The sequence below is a fragment of the Oncorhynchus keta genome, unplaced genomic scaffold (assembly GCF_023373465.1).
Source record: "Oncorhynchus keta strain PuntledgeMale-10-30-2019 unplaced genomic scaffold, Oket_V2 Un_scaffold_584_pilon_pilon, whole genome shotgun sequence".
Taxonomy (NCBI): domain Eukaryota; kingdom Metazoa; phylum Chordata; class Actinopteri; order Salmoniformes; family Salmonidae; genus Oncorhynchus; species Oncorhynchus keta.
The window spans coordinates 1,344,885-1,360,159 of record NW_026290969.1 but is presented as its reverse complement, the minus strand read 5'-3'; the positions used below and the strand labels follow the sequence as shown (position 1 = coordinate 1,360,159).

The window sequence follows — 15,275 nt, the reverse complement described above, 5'->3', positions numbered from 1 at the left end:
ATCACCACCTTCCGGAGACACCTGAAACCCCACCTCTTTAAGGAATACCTAGGATAGGATAAGTAATCCTTCTCACCCCCCTTTAAGATTTAGATGCACTATTGTAAAGTGACTATTCTACTGGATACCATAAGGTGAATGCACCAATTTGTAAGTCGCTCTGGATAAGAGCGTCTGCTAAATGACTTAAATGTAAATGTAAATGTATTTTCAGATTTAGTTTTTAACAAATGCGGTAAAAAGTATAGTTAAATGTAAAATACACATACAATGAACAGTGTAATGTTTGGATTCAGTCTTGTGTCAGGTGAACTGTTGTGTCCTCAACTTTGGTCTAATAATTTTCCCATAATCCCATAATGTTCCCTTTCAATTGCTAACATGCTTATTGCATTTCATATTTCTTCTGTAAGAAACATTTCAATTTAGCCCTATTCATATGGTTCCAATTCCAACGAGTGTAAAGGGTTAACACTCTTAATCCATCATCATTACCAAATGTTTGCTTTCTAATCAATAACACCTAAATCAATACACTCACACAAATGGAACAAAGAGCTATCATAAAACTAACATAGATACAGTATACAATGATATCAAAATCAAACACACAATCTCAATGGTCAATCTAAGCTCAGGCAGAACACACATTCTCTGCCAACTCAGTGGAGCAGCAGCCCATGGGCAAAAAGCAGGCAAGGAAATATTTACACTTATAGCAGAATATTTGTACAGCGCTCTGGGAGAGAGAGAAGTCTGTTTGAGAATGAGAGAAACAGGGAAGGTGATGAGAGGGCAGAAGTGCGGAGAGAGAAGAGAGGACAAGTAAAGAAAATGTCTGAGAAAAAGGGGAGAGGAAGATAGTAAAAGGGAAAGAGAGTGGAAGGAGAGCAGGCATGAACACAGATAAGGATAAAGTGTATCTTACTCTTTCTCTGATGAGAAGAATCTAGGCTCAGCAAAAACAACAAACCAGAAAACCTCGTTGCTTAGTGTACAGCCAGCCCGCACCACAGAACTCTGCCTAAACATATCCCTTCAACTGTAAACACTGTGGGTTGGAGAGGTAGGTGTTACATCAACTAACAACAGCTTTCAACCACTAATGCAGAGTGGGGCGATGACATTGGCCACATCACACACATGCACAGCCCAAGCACACTTGTTTTTATCTATTCAACCTTCACCTAACCTTTATTTATCAAGATCTGCAAAAACAGCAATAACACACAAGCAGTTTCATTGATATGACACAACAATGGATTACATCATGTCCTGGTCACAGGTCACATGGACTGCAAAACCCACACCTCATGCTTGTGTATGTCTGCTGAAACTCAATCGAAACTCTGCTGTTTGATGAGTGTGTGTGTGTGTTTGCCTGTCATAAACACAAATTAAGGTCAACAATGCCAGTAATATTGGTCCTTCAAATCAAATCAAATTGTATTAGTCACATGCGCCGAATACAACAGGTGTAGAGACCTTACAGTGAAATGCTTACTTACAAACCACTAACCGACAGTGCAATTAAAAAAATAAGAATAAGAGATAAAAGTAACAAGTAATTCAAGAGGAGCAGTAAAAAATAACAATATATACAGTAGGGTGCCGGTACAATATTAGTTGAGGTTAGTTGTCACAGGTTAGTTGAGGTAGGATGTACATGTTGGTAGAGTTAATTAAAGTGACTACGCATAGATGACAACAGAGAGTGGTAGTGGTGTGGAGAGGGGATGGGGGGGGGCAATATGAATAGTAATAATAGAACCCGGGAGGCCCCATCGATGCACTTATTGATGAAGCCAATGACAGATGTGGTGTACAGTCGTGGCCAAATGTTTGAGAATGACACAATGCTGCTTCAGTGTCTTTAGATATTTTTGTCAGATTTTACTTTGGAATACTGAAGCATAATTACAAGCATTTCATAAGTGTCAAATTATTTTATTGACAATTACATAAAGTTGTATTACACTTCTTTTTCAAGACCTCTGCAATCCACCCTGGCATGCTGTCAATTAACTTCTGGGCCACATCCTGACTGATGGTAGCCCATTCTATTCTTGCACAATCAATGCCTGGAGTTTGTCAGAATTTGTGGGTTTTTGTTTGTCCACCCACCTCCTGAGGATTGACCACAAGTTCTCAATGGGATTAAGGTCTGGGGAGTTTCCTGGCCTTTGACCGCAAATATCGATGTTGTGTTCCCCGAGCCACTTAGTCACCTTTGCCATATGTCAAGGTGCTCCATCATGCTGGAAAAGGCATTGTGCATCACCAAACTGTTCCTGGATGGTTGGGAGAAGTTGCTCTCGAAGGATGTGTTGGTACCATTCTTTATTCATGGCTGTGTTATTAGGCAAAATAGTGAGTGAGCCCACTCCCTTGGCTGAGAAGCAACCCCACACATGAATGGTCTCAGGATGCTTAACTGTTGGCATGACACAGGACTGATGGTAGCGCTCACCTTGTCTTCTTCGGACAAGCTTTTTTCCGGAAGCCCCAAACAATCGGAAAGGGGATTCATCAGAGAAAATGACTTTACCCCAGTCCTCAGCAGTCCAGCAGAACTTCCGGTTCCGGTTGGAGCGAGCGGTCGCATTCGCACTTCGCTCTGCAGGTTGTATAACTTTTTATAACTTTTTCATTACATTTCATTATAGTACAACGGTTGATTTGTCTAATCTTAGCAATTCTTCTTAGCTAGCTACATAGCCGTCCTTGTATCAGAGATAATTGCATAATTATCGTATTTCGTCGCCCTAACGTAGCCTTCACTGCTATTCGCCCAGGAGCTAGCTAACGCACACAGATTAGCATCACTGTAGTGCTATTCACTCAACTGTACGAATTGATTAGTTCAGTGTTAACTAGCTACATAGCTGTCTTTGTTTCCAAGATAATTGTGTAGTTTAGTGTGTGTAGCCTTGGAGTGATTATCTTAATTCACTGAGGTTCGCTAGCCAGCTATTTGTCGTCCTTAACGTAGGAGACTCTGCTAGCTAGCCAACAGCTAACTGCTAACAGCTAGCCAACGTCTGCTGTTTTGAATTCAACAACCCGGTCAGGTGGTTTCACATTTTCGTTTCATTGCAGTGCAGCGGTTTGATTTGTTTGATCGTGGCTAGCTGCATAGCCGTCTTTGTTTCAAAGATAATTGTGTAGTCTAGACCGATTCCCTAGGTTAGCTAGCCAGCTATTGTCGTTCTTTTAACTCAACGTAACGTAAACAACACTGCTAGCTAGCCAGCTAGCCCCGAATAGCAGCACTGTAGAATTATTACACTCAACGGAACGACTTGATTAGTGTAGTGTCAACAACGCAGCTACTGCCAGCTAGCCTACTTTAGCAGTACTGTATCATTTTAATCATTTTAGTCAATAAGATTCTTGCTACGTAAGCTTAACTTTCTGAACATTCGAGACGTGTAGTCCGCTTGTCATTCCAATTTCCTTGCATTAGCGTAGCCTTTTCTGTAGCCTGTCAACTATGTGTCTGTCTATCCCTGTTCTCTCCTCTCTGCACAGACCATACAAACGCTCCACACCGCGTGGCCGCGACCACCCTAACCTGGTGGTCCCAGCGCGTACGACCCACGTGGAGTTCCAGGTCTCTGGTAGCCTCTGGAACTGCCAATCTGCGGCCAACAAGGCAGAGTTCATCTCAGCCTATGCCTCCCTCCAGTCCCTTGACTTCTTGGCACTGACGGAAACATGGATCACCACAGATAACACTGCTACTCCTACTGCTCTCTCCTCGTCCGCCCACGTGTTCTCGCACACCCCGAGAGCTTCTGGTCAGCGGGGTGGTGGCACCGGGATCCTCATCTCTCCCAAGTGGTCTTTCTCTCTTTCCCCTTACCCATCTGTCTATTGCCTCCTTTGAATTCCATGCTGTCACAGTTACCAGCCCTTTCAAGCTTAACATCCTTATCATTTATCGCCCTCCAGGTTCCCTCGGAGAGTTCATCAATGAGCTTGATGCCTTGATAAGCTCCTTTCCTGAGGACGGCTCACCTCTCACAGTTCTGGGCGACTTTAACCTCCCCACGTCTACCTTTGACTCATTCCTCTCTGCCTCCTTCTTTCCACTTCTCTCCTCTTTTGACCTCACCCTCTCACCCTCCCCCCCTACTCACAAGGCAGGCAATACGCTTGACCTCATCTTTACTAGATGCTGTTCTTCCACTAACCTCATTGCAACTCCCCTCCAAGTCTCCGACCACTACCTTGTATCCTTTTCCCTCTCGCTCTCATCCAACACTTCCCACACTGCCCCTACTCGGATGGTATCGCGCCGTCCCAATCTTCGCTCTCTCTCCCCCGCTACTCTCTCCTCTTCCATCCTATCTTCTCTTCCCTCTGCTCAAACTTTCTCCAACCTATCTCCTGATTCTGCCTCCTCAACCCTCCTCTCCTCCCTTACTGCATCCTTTGACTCCCTATGTCCCCTATCCTCCAGGCCGGCTCGGTCCTCCCCTCCCGCTCCGTGGCTCGACGACTCATTGCGAGCTCACAGAACAGGGCTCCGGGCAGCCGAGCGGAAATGGAGGAAAACTCGCCTCCCTGCGGACCTGGCATCCTTTCACTCCCTCCTCTCTACATTTTCCTCCTCTGTCTCTGCTGCTAAAGCCACTTTCTACCATTCTAAATTCCAAGCATCTGCCTCTAACCCTAGGAAGCTCTTTGCCACCTTCTCCTCCCTCCTGAATCCTCCCCCCTCCCTCCTCCCTCTCTGCAGATGACTTCGTCAACCATTTTGAAAAGAAGGTCGATGACATCCGATCCTCGTTTGCTAAGTCAAACGACACCGCTGGTTCTGCTCACACTGCCCTACCCTATGCTCTGACCTCTTTCTCCCTCTCTCTCCAGATGAAATCTCGCGTCTTGTGACGGCCGGCCGCCCAACAACCTGCCCGCTTGACCCTATCCCCTCCTCTCTTCTCCAGACCATTTCCGGAGACCTTCTCCCTTACCTTACCTCGCTCATCAACTCATCCCTGACCGCTGGCTACGTCCCTCCCGTCTTCAAGAGAGCGAGAGTTGCACCCCTTCTGAAAAAACCTACACTCGATCCCTCCGATGTCAACAACTACAGACCAGTATCCCTTCTCTCTTTTCTCTCCAAAACTCTTGAGCGTGCCGTCCTTGGCCAGCTCTACCGCTATCTCTCTCAGTATGACCTTCTTGATCCAAATCAGTCAGGTTTCAAGACTAGTCATTCAACTGAGACTGCTCTTCTCTGTATCACGGAGGCGCTCCGCACTGCTAAAGCTAACTCTCTCTCCTCTGCTCTCATCCTTCTAGACCTATCGGCTGCCTTCGATACTGTGAACCATCAGATCCTCCTCTCCACCCTCTCCGAGTTGGGCATCTCCGGCGCGGCCCACGCTTGGATTGCGTCCTACCTGACAGGTCGCTCCTACCAGGTGGCGTGGCGAGAATCTGTCTCCTCACCACGCGCTCTCACCACTGGTGTCCCCCAGGGCTCTGTTCTAGGCCCTCTCTTATTCTCGCTATACACCAAGTCACTTGGCTCTGTCATAACCTCACATGGTCTCTCCTATCATTGCTATGCAGACGACACACAATTAATCTTCTCCTTTCCCCCTTCTGATGACCAGGTGGCGAATCGCATCTCTGCATGTCTGGCAGACATATCAGTGTGGATGACGGATCACCACCTCAAGCTGAACCTCAGCAAGACGGAGCTCCTCTTCCTCCCGGGGAAGGACTGCCCGTTCCATGATCTCGCCATCACGGTTGACAACTCCATTGTGTCCTCCTCCCAGAGCGCTAAGAACCTTGGCGTGATCCTGGACAACACCCTGACGTTCTCAACTAACATCAAGGCGGTGTCCCGTTCCTGTAGGTTCATGCTCTACAACATCCGCAGAGTACGACCCTGCCTCACACAGGAAGCGGCGCAGGTCCTAATCCAGGCACTTGTCATCTCCCGTCTTGATTACTGCAACTCGCTGTTGGCTGGGCTCCTGCCTGTGCCATTAAACCCCTACAACTCATCCAGAACGCCGCAGCCCGTCTGGTGTTCAACCTTCCCAAGTTCTCTCTCACGTCACCCCGCTCCTCCGCTCTCTCCACTGGCTTCCAGTTGAAGCTCGCATCCGCTACAAGACCATGGTGCTCGCCACGGAGCTGTGAGGGGAACGGCACCTCAGTACCTCCAGGCTCTGATCAGGCCCTACACCCAAACAAGGGCACTGCGTTCATCCACCTCTGGCCTGCTCGCCTCCCTACCACTGAGGAAGTACAGTTCCCGCTCAGCCCAGTCAAAACTGTTCGCTGCTCTGGCCCCCAATGGTGGAACAAACTCCCTCACGACGCCAGGACAGCGGAGTCAATCACCACCTTCCGGAGACACCTGAAACCCCACCTCTTCAAGGAATACCTAGGATAGGGTAAGTAAGGGTAAGTAATCCTTCTCTCTCCCCCCAACAAGATTTAGATGCAAGTGGCTGTTCCACTGGTTGTCATAAGGTGTATGCACCAATTTGTAAGTCGCTCTGGATAAGAGCGTCTGCTAAATGACTTAAATGTAAATGTAAATGTCCAATCCCTGTATCTTTTGCAGAATATCAGTCTGTCCCTGATGTTTTTCCTGGAGAGAAGTGGCTTCTTTGCTGCCCTTGACACCAGGCCATCCTCCAAAAGTCTTTGCCTCACTGTGCGTGCAGATGCACTCACACCTGCCTGCTGCCATTCCTGAGCAAGCTCTGTATTGATGGTGCCCGATCCCGCAGCTGAATCACCTTTAGGAGATGGTCCTGGCGCTTGATGGACTTTCTTGTGCGCCCTGAAGGCTTCTTCACAACAAATTAACCGCTCTCCTTAAAGTTCTTGATGCTCTGATAAATGGTTGATTTAGGTGCAATCTTACTGGCAGCAATATCCTTGCCCATGAAGGCCTTTTTGTGCAAAGCAATGATGACGGCACATGTTTCCTTGCAGGTAACCATGGTTGAGGAAGGAAGAACAATGATTCCAAGCACCACCCTCCTTTTGAAGCTTCCAGTCTGTTTTTCACACTCAATCAGCATGACAGCGTGATCTCCAGCCTTGTCCTTGTCAACACTCACACCTCTGTTAACGATAGAATCACTGACATGGTGTCAGCTGGTCCTTTTGTGGCAGGGCTGAAATGCAGTGGAAATGTTTTTTCAGGATTCAGTTCATTTGCATGGCAAAGAGGGACTTAGTAAATAATTGCAATTCATCTGATCACTCTTCATAACATTCTGGAGTATATGCAAATTGCCATCATAAAAACTGAGGCAGCTGACTTTGTGAAGATACATTTTTGTGTCATTCTCAAAACTTGGCCACAACTGTACTCCTCAATGCCATTGGAGGAATCCCGGAACATATTCCAGTCTGTGCTAGCAAAACAGTCCTGTAGCTTAGCATCTGCTTCATCTGACCACTTTTTTATTGATCTAGTCACTGGTGCTTCCTGCTTTAATTTTTGCTTGTAAGCAGGAATCAGGAGGATAGAAGTATGGTCAGATTTGCCAAATGGAGGGCGAGGGAGAGCTTTGTATCAAATCAAGTTTTATTTGTCACATACACATGGTTAGCAGATGTTAATGCAAGTGTAGCGAAATGCTTGTGCTTCTAGTTCCGACAATGCAGTAATAACAAACGAGTAATCTAACCTAACAATTGCACAACTACCTTATACACACAAGTGTAAAGGGATGAAGAATATGTACATAAAGATACATGACTGAGTGATGGTACAGAACGGCATAGGCAAGATGCAGTAGATGGTATCGAGTACAGTATATACATGTGTGATGAGTAATGTAGGGTATGTAAACATATAAAAGTGGCATTGTTTAACTTCTTCGAGATAGGGGGCGCTCTTTTAATTTTTGGATAAAAAACATTCACGTTTTAAACAAATATTTTGTCACGAAAAGATGCTCGACTATGCATGTAATTGACAGCTTTGGAAAGAAAAAACTCTGACGTTTCCAAAACTGCAAAGATTTGATCTGCAAGTGCCCCAGAACTAATGCTACAGGCGAAACCAAGATGAAGTTTCATACAGGAAATGCCCCAGATTCTGAAGGCGCTGTGTTCCAATGTCTCCTTATATGGCTGTGAATGCGCCAGGAATGAGCCTGCCCTTTGTGTCGTTTCTCCATGGTGTCTGCAGCATTGTGACGTGTTTGTAGGCATATCATTGGAAGATTGACCATAAGAGACTACATTTACCAGGTGTCCGCCCGGTGTCCTGTGTCGAAATTATTGCGTAATCTTTCTTCAGAAGAGAAAGTCAACTGCCACGATGGGATTTATCGTCGATAGATATGTGAAAAACACCTTGAGGATTGATTCTAAACATCGGTTTGCCATGTTTCTGTCGATATTATGGAGTTAATTTGGAAAAAAGTTTGCGTTTTAACCTGTTGATGCAAATTTTCGCAGCTTTTCGTTAAAAATCGCGCAACATTTCAAAGCCCTGCTACTCATGCCAGGAATATAGTATATGCATATGATAAGTATGTGTGTATAGAAAACACTCTGAAGTCTCTAAAACTGGTTAAATTGTGTCTGTGGCTATAACAGAACGTGTTTAGGAGTAAAAATCCCTGGGAAAGCTGTTCACCAAAAACAAAATATTCATCCGCCAGTCTATGTATTGTTTAAGGCGAGAGAAAATAGATGAGGATCCTATTCGAATCCCTACACCTTCCACACGATGTCGCCAGTACTGGCATTTCATGGCTGCTTTATGTTTGGCGAGATGACGTATAGGCACTTCCTGTCTTGGGGCGCACCGCAGGATGTTATGAAAGTGAAAACATGGACGATGATTTCAAGACTTGCTGCTATCGAATACAGATCGCCCCGTGATCAATTTGATAGATTATTAACGTTTATTAATACCTACAGTTGGTTTAGAAAAGTAGTTTGAAGTGATTTGTAAAAGTTTATAGGCAACTTTTGTCATTTTAAAAAGTGACGTTGCATCTTGTAAAGGGGAATTTTCCTGGATCAGACCGCCCTTCATAAAATGACATTTTGGCTATACAATGACGGATTTAAATCGGGAAAAAGACCCAATTGTAATGTTTATGGGATATTTAGGAGTGCCAACAAAGAAGCTCGTCAAAGGTAATGAATGTTTTATATTTTATTTATGCGTTTTATGTAGCGCCGGCTACCGCAAAATCTGTTGTTTAGGTGACGTTCAGGTATTTTGGGGGGTGCATGCTATCAGATAATAGCTTCCCATGCTTTCGCCGAAAAGCATTTTACAAATCTGACTCGGAGGCTAGATTCACAACGAGTGTAGCTTTAATTCAGTACCTTGCATGTGTGTTTTAATGAAAGTTTGGTGCTCTAAAATTTCCGCAGATTTGGTTCCTGCACAGGAACACCCATCATGACTTAATTTTCGTTTTTTTTCTTACCCAAACGTGATGAAGAAAACGGAGCGATTTGTCAACACAAATAATCTTTTTGTAAAAACAGCTTTGGGAAAGAAAACACTGACGTTTCCAAAACTGTGAAGATATGATCTGTGAGTGCCCCAGAACTGATGCTACAGGAGAAACCAAGATGAAACTTCAAACAGGAAATGAGCAGGATTTTTGAGGCTCTGTTTTTCATTGTCTCCTTATATGGCTGTGAAAGCGCCAGGAATGAGCCTGCCCTTTCTATCGTTTCTCCAAGTTGTCTGTAGCATTGTGACGTATTTGTAGGCATATCATTGGAAGATTGGCCATAAGGGACTACATTTACCAGGTGTCCGCCTGGTGTCCTTTGTTGAAATTGCTGCGTAATCTCCAAGCTGCTCGCATTCATCCATGTGATTGAGACAGAGAGGAGAATTCCAGGAACGATATATCATGAAGAGATATGTGAAAAACACCTTGAGGATTGATTCTAAACAACGTTTACCATGTTTCAGTCGATATTATGGAGTTAATGTGGAAAATTTTGGCGTTTTGATGAATGGATTTTCGTTTTTTTTTGGTAGCCAAACATGACGCAGAAAATGGACCGATTTCTCCTGCACAAATAATCTTTCAGGAAAAACTGAACATTTGCTATCTAACTGAGAGTCTCCTCATTGAAAACATCTGAAGTTCTTCAAAGGTAAATTATTTTATTTGAATGTTTTTCTGTTTTTTGTGAAAATGTTTCTTGCTGAATGTCAGGCATAATCCTATGCTAGGCTATCAATACTGTTACACAAATGCTTGTTTTGCTATGTTTTGTTTTGCTATGGTTGAGAAGCATATTTTTGAAAATCTGAGATGACAGTGTTGTTAACAAAAGGCTAAGCTTGAGAGCAAATAGATTTATTTCATTTCATTTGCGATTTTCATGAATAGTTAATGTTGCGTTATGCTAATGAGCTTGCAGATAGATTTACACAATCCTGGATACAGGTTTTTTTCGTAGCTAAACGTGACGCAGAAAACGGAGCGATTTGTCCTAAACAAATAATCTTTCAGGAAAAACTGAACATTTGCTATCTAACTGAGTCTCCTCATTGAAAACATCTGAAGTTCTTCAAAGGTAAATTATTTATTTGAATGCTTTTCTGGTTTTTGTGAAAATGTTACCTGCTGAATGCTTACGCTAAATGCTACGCTAAATGCTATGCTAGCTATCAATACTGTTACACAAATGCTTGTTTTGCTATGGTTGAGAAGCATATTTTGAAAATCTGAGATGACAGTGTTGTTAACAAAAATCTAAGCTTGAGAGCTAGCATATTGATTTCATTTCATTTGCGATTTTCATGAATAGTTAACGTTGCGTTATGGTAATGAGCTTGAGGCTGTATTCACGATCCCGGATCCGGGATGGCTCGTCGCAACAGGTTAAAGTGGCTAGTGATGCATGTATTACATAAAGATGGCAAGATGCAGTAGATGGTATCGAGTACAGTATATACATGTGAGATGAGTAATGTAGGGTATGTAAACATACAGTGGCATTGTTTAACCAGTTGAATTTAGGGGGCACTATTTTAATTTTTGGATCGAAAACGTTCCCGTTTTAAACAAGATATTTTGTCACGAAAAGATGCTCTACTATGCATGTAATTGACAGCTTTGGAAAGAAGACACTCTGACGTTTCCAAAACTGTAAAGATATTGTCTGTGAGTGCCACAGAACTGATGTTACAGGCGAAACCCAGATAAAAAAATCCAACCAGGAAGTGACACATTTTTTGAAACCGCCTCATGCCAATGACTCCTTATATGGCTGTGAATGAGCTACGAATGAGCTTACGTTTTTCACGTTTTCCCCAAGGTGTCTACAGCATTGAGATGTCGTTTTAGGCATTTCCCTTGAAGAATGGCTGTAAGGGACCATACGGTCACATGATGTGGTCACATGGTGACCATAAAACCTTGCGTAAAATACTGAGGTAGCCATTTTTCCAATCGCTTCTTATGAGAAACCAACTGCCTCGACGGATATATTATCGAATATATTTGTTAAAAACACCTTGAGGATGGATCCTAAACAACGTTTGCTGTGTTTCTGTCGATATTATGTAGATAATTTTGAAAAAAGTTTGGCGTTATAGTTGTAGCATTTTTCGGTCGATTTGTCAGCCAAGCATGGTGAAGAAACGGAAGCTTTTTCGCCTACAAAAATTATATTTTTGGAATAAAGGAAAATTTGCTATCTAACTGGGAGTCTCCTGAGTGAAAGCATCCGAAGTTCTTCAAAGGTAAAATGATTTAATTTGGTTGCTTTTCTTATTTTTGTGAAAATAATTTGGTTGCTTTTCTTATTTTTGTGAAAATGTTGCCTGCTGCCAGTAGAGCCTAGCATAGCATTACGCCATGATAAACTTACACAAATGCTTGTCTAGCATTGGCTGTAACGCATATTTTTAAAATCTGAGATGACAGTGTTGTTAACAAAAGGCTAAGCTTGTGTTTGAATATATTTATTTGATTTCATTTGCGATTTTCATGAATAGGAAAAGTTTCTAGGGGTATTTATGTCCGTTGCGTTATGCTAATGCATTTGAGGCTATGTTTACGCTCCCGGATACGGGTTTGCTCGTCACAACTGGTTAAAGGGGCTAGTGATATTTACATTTACATTTAAGTCATTTAGCAGACGCTCTTATCCAGAGCTACTTACAAATTAGTGCATTCACCTTATGTTTCTTACATACATTTTTCCAATATTAAAGTGGCTGGAGTTGAGTCAGTATGTTGGCAGCTGCCAATCAATGTTAGTGGTGGCTGTTAAAACAGTCTGATGGCCTTGAGATTGAAAAACAGCTTCTGTCTCTCGGTCCCTGCTTTGATGCACCTGTACTGACCTCGCCTTCTGGATGATAGCAGGGTGAACAGGCAGTGGCTCGGGTGGTTGTTGTCCTTAATGATCTTTATGGCCTCCCTATGACCTCGGGTGGTATAGGTGTCCTGGAGGGCAGGTAGTTTGCCCCCGGTGATGTGTTGAGCAGACCTCACTCCCCTCTGGAGAGCCTTCCGGTTGTGGGTGGAGCAGTTGCCGTACCAGGCGGTGATACAGCCCGACAGGATGCTCTCGATTGTGCATCTGTAAAAGGTTGTGAGTGCTTTTGGTGACAAGCCAAATTTCTTCAGCCTCCTGAGGTTGAAGAGGCGCTGCTGCGCCTTCTTCACAACGCTGTCTGTGTGGGTGGACAAATTCAGTTTGTCCATGATGTGTACGCAGAGGAACTTAAAACTTACTACCCTCTCCACTACTGTCCCGTCGATGTGGATAGGGGGTACTCCCTCTGCTGTTTTCTGAAGTCCACGATCATCTCCTTTGTTTTGTTGACGTTGAGTGTGAGGTTATTTTCCCTCACCTCCTCCCTGTAGGCCGTCTCATTTGTTTTGGTAATCAAGCCTAGTGTCGTCTGCAAACTTGATGATTGAGTTGGAGGCGTGCATGGCCATGCAGTCGTGGGTGAACAGGGACTACAGGAGAAGGCTCAGAACGCACCCAAAGTGGGGCGCCAGTATTGAGGATCAGCGGGGTGGAGATGTTGTTACTTACCCTCACCACCTGGGGGCAGCCCGTCAGGAAGTCCAATAGCCAGTTGCACAGGGCGGGGTCGACGACTTTGGAGGGTCCTCTTCTCCAGATGGGTTAGGACAGTGTGCAGTGTGGTTGCATCTCTGTGCATCTTTGTGTGTGGAGTACAGGGGGTCCAGAGTTATTTTCCCTCTGGTTGCACGTTTAACATGTTGATAGAAATAAGGTAAAATTGATTTACGTTTCCCTGCATTAAAGTTCCCGGCTACTAGGAGCACCGCCTCTGGGTGAGCATTTTCTTGTTTGCTTATGGCGGAATACAGCTCATTCAATGCTGTCTTGTTGCCAGCCTCTGACTGTGTTGGTATACACACAGCTACAAAGAATATAAATGAAAACTCTCTCCGTAGGTAATGTGGTGTGCAGCTTATCATGAGAAACTCTACCTCAGGCGAGCAGTAACTCGAGACTTCCTTAGATATCGTGCACCAGCTGTTGTTCACAAAAATACATAGACCGCTACCCCTTCTCTTACCAAAAGCCACTGTTCTATCCAAGCTGTATGTTGATATTGTCGTCATGTTACAGTTTTTAATGTCCCGTTGGTAGTTTAATCTTCCCAATAACGTCCATTTTATTGTCCAAAGATTGCATGTTTGCATGCAGAATTGAGGGGAGTGGGGGTTTATTCGATTGCCTCCTACTCCTCAGAAGGAAGCCGGCCTCCGTCCTCTCTTTCTCCGCCTCTTCTTCACGCAGATCACTGGGGTCGGGGCCTGTTCCCAAGGGAGCCGTATATCCTCCACCTCGGGCTCGTCAGAGTCGTGAAAGAAGAAAAAGTATTCTGCTAGTCCGTGGTGGGTAATCGCAGTCCTGATGTCTAGAAGTTATTTTCCGTCATAAGAGACGGTAGCGGCAACAGTATGCACAAAAATAGTCCAAAAATAAGTTACAAACAACGCAGATAAACAAACAAAAAAATCAATCAGTTGGGGGCACGTAAAACGTCTGCCTTTTCTGCTCTAGTGCCATTTTTAAATAATGGCGCCGGAGCTGCAGAACAGGGTGTGGTGAGTCTTTTGTTCCAGGCCTGCACTAACACAGCTGCTCTAGCTTATCAAGCATGCTTTATACAGTACATTGCTTAGCTGAATCAGGTGTGTTGTATCTTGGCAAGAACAAAATCCTGTGCACACTGTGGCCCTCAACGACCAGTTCCAATCAACCCTTTCTACCAGCATGACAAAGACCATGCATCCATCCAAAACAATACTGTAGTTATGGACATCATCTTCTGTCTTTCTCATAATATTGTAGGTAAACAGAAGTAACCAGCTTAAGTAACCAGCATCTACAGGCTTTTAGAAAGAGGGCATGTGCCAGTGTGTGTGTGTGTGTTTACGGGTAAAATGATCTGAAGTAGACAATAGCTGTACCTTATTAACTCTGAATATTAAGTGGTAATTACTACTGGAAATGATTGCATGCTACCAAAACTGCAGATATTTATGTATGTGTTATTGTAATATATGTTCTCACAGATACATGAAGGAATAACAGAGTAGAATAAAAAGTGTGGTTGAGGAGAGAGCAGCAGGTGGTAGGTGGAGAAGAGGTCTAAGAGGAGCAGGAGGAAGGAAGGAGGAGGATAATCCCATAATCCTGCTCTCTGAGGGGCGGGATGAGCAGACATCTTCAGAAAAGCCCTGAGGAGGCTTTACCCCCCCCCCAAGTATGACTGCCCTTTCATCTCCACTCAATAATACAGAGACCCCCTCCCAGCCCCATTCAAAAGCAACCCCTTTTTCCTTACAAACCTCCCAAAAATGCTCTGCCCCGACCCTCCTTCCCTCCTCCCCTTCCCTCTATCTCTCTTACCCCTACCCATCCCTCTCTCCCAAGCAGCTCAAGTGAGAGATCAGACTAGACCCTCCACTCAATCAATGTGGAATCCTCAGCTGCAGGCGATCCTGCTAGACAATGTGTGTGTGTGTGTTCTGGTGAATAATAAGAATGCATACATCAACTTTTGGTGCAGTCGAGAGAAATGGAATACTACCGAACATTGGAAAGGGACTTCACTTTATCTGAATACTTAACCTTTGTAAAACAGCCCAAACAAGGAAAAACCTTAATTAACCAATTACAGAATCAGTAATAATATCCTGGAAAGGACAGACTATGTCATCACTGTGGGTCAGGCGAGATAGAAAGTGAAGAACACTTTCTAATCACCTGCCCCAAACATAGATTCATTA

General features: G+C 44.2%; 1 protein-coding gene across 1 annotated transcript in view; it reads right to left on the bottom strand.

Annotated features, from left to right (window-relative positions):
- Positions 1-15,275, bottom strand: part of LOC118361421 (transmembrane and coiled-coil domains protein 1-like) — a 61,600-nt gene that overhangs the window by 45,051 nt on the left and 1,274 nt on the right. The window lies entirely within an intron of this gene.